This window comes from Manis pentadactyla, chromosome 13 (assembly GCF_030020395.1).
Source record: "Manis pentadactyla isolate mManPen7 chromosome 13, mManPen7.hap1, whole genome shotgun sequence".
NCBI classification, from domain to species: Eukaryota; Metazoa; Chordata; class Mammalia; order Pholidota; family Manidae; genus Manis; species Manis pentadactyla.
This window is the reverse complement of record NC_080031.1, coordinates 47,321,458-47,323,424: the sequence shown is the minus strand read 5'-3', so window position 1 is coordinate 47,323,424 and position 1,967 is coordinate 47,321,458. Positions and strand designations below refer to the sequence as shown.

Here is a 1,967-nt window from a genome sequence, read left to right as displayed (position 1 = left end):
CTACTCCCACAAGAACAAGAATGTCATCCAGACTGATGAAGGGTCACTTAGTTTTCCTTCAAACATACTAGGGACGTCGTTATAGACTGAAATACATAGAGGTCAGGACTGAAACAGCTGAGGGCATCGCCCCATGACTTGACTCTTCCTGGGTTCAGCACATATCTCCTTACTTCCCAGGTGCAAGCTGTGTGACCCACTGATGCCAAATTCCACAACGATGCTGGCATTTCTCCTCATGGGTTTTTCTGATGTATGTGAACTAAGGGCTTTGCACGCCATCTCCTTCTCTCTGATGTATTTGGTGAAGTTAATGGGGAACATTCTCATTGTTACTGTCACCACCCTTGACAGGAGCCTTCACACCCATGTACTTCTTCCTCAGAAATCTGTCCATCCTGGACACGTGCTACACATCTGTAACAGTGCCTAACTCATGCATCAACGCCTTGCTTGGCAGCAGGACCATTTCAAAGGCTGGATGTGTAGCTCAGGTCTTCCTGGTGGTTTTCTTTGTGTATGTGGAGCTTCTGCTCCTCACCATCATGGCCCGTGACCGCTATGGGGCCGTCTGCCAGCCCCTCCTCTACCATGTGATCATGAGCCCTCAGGTCTGTGTCCAGATGACCCTGGCCTCCATCCTCAGTGGTCTCGCCTATGCAGGTGTGCACACAGGTAACACATTCCGGCTGTTGTTCTGTCGGTCCAACGTGGTCCACCAGTTCTTCTGTGACATCCCCTCCCTGCTGAGGCTCTCCTGCTTTGACACCTCCAGCAATGAGATGATGGTCATGGCCTTTGGTCTGGAGATCGGTGGTGGCTGCTTCATCTATATTATCAAATCTTACATTCACATATTTTCCACTGTGCTCAAGATTCCAAATGGAGCAGGCAGAACAAAGGTCTTCTCCACCTGTGTCCCCCACATCCTTGTGGTGTCTGTCTTCCTCAGCTCAGGCTTTTATGTGTATCTGAGGCCATCCGCCATCTCTGCCACCATCCAGGACATGGTCTTCTGTTTTCTACTCCATCATTCCCCCACTCTTCAACGCTATTATCTATAGTCTTAGAACTGAACAAATAAAATTTGGCATCAAGAAAATCATGAAAAGAATGTCTTATTCCGGAAACATATAGGAAATGTTGAAGGTAACCTAAATTACCAAGAGAACTTTATGTTTTCAGCAGTAAAGTAAGGTAACTGATTAGGATTATGTAGATAGAGCTTATGTAAATTGAATAAATAACCTTAAATTGTATCATTGATGAAAATCTTTCCTTTTTGAAGGTTGTGGATTATTTGAATATGTCACTGGGTAAAAGATCGAGTGTTACAAGTAAGAGATCCCACTCCTACCAGTTCCTGGACCTGCCATGGGAATGAGGAAGGAGATATCTAAGCTGGCCTGTGCATACAGTAAAACAACAAAATTGGACTGGATCTATACTGTTGGAACTCAACCAAGAATTTGGAGAAGTGCAAATTGTAGCGCTCCAAAGTCTTACAACTACAAACTATTTATTGTTAAAAGAACATATGGCATGTGAACAATCCCCAGGAATGGGTTGTTTTAATTTGTCTGATTTCTCTCAGACTGTTCAAGTTCATTTGGACAATATCCACCATATCATAGATAAGTTTTCACAAATGCCTAAGGTGCCTAACTGGTTTTCTTGGTTTCACTGCAGATGGCTGGTAATTACAGATATGCTTTGGTTATGTAACTATACTCCTATTATGTTAATGTGTGTGTGCAATTTAAGTAGTAGCTTAAAACCTATACATGCTGAAGTTACTCTACAAGAAGATATATCAAAGAAATAATCAATCTTCCCATGTTTTCTTCCGCCTGCTACTTCTATAGCTTTTCTTCTTCCTTCCTAATTACAACCCTTAAATAGAATTCGTGCCTCATATCAAATTTACCGAGTATCATAATTCTTCCAAGTGGTAAAGATACCTCAAG

The 1,967-nt window shown here is 42.8% G+C and overlaps 1 pseudogene; it reads left to right on the top strand.

Annotated features, from left to right (window-relative positions):
• Positions 1 to 202: 202 nt before the first annotated feature.
• LOC118935027 (olfactory receptor 14C36-like) lies at positions 203 to 1,137 on the top strand (annotated as a pseudogene).
• The last annotated feature ends 830 nt before the right edge of the window (positions 1,138 to 1,967 follow it).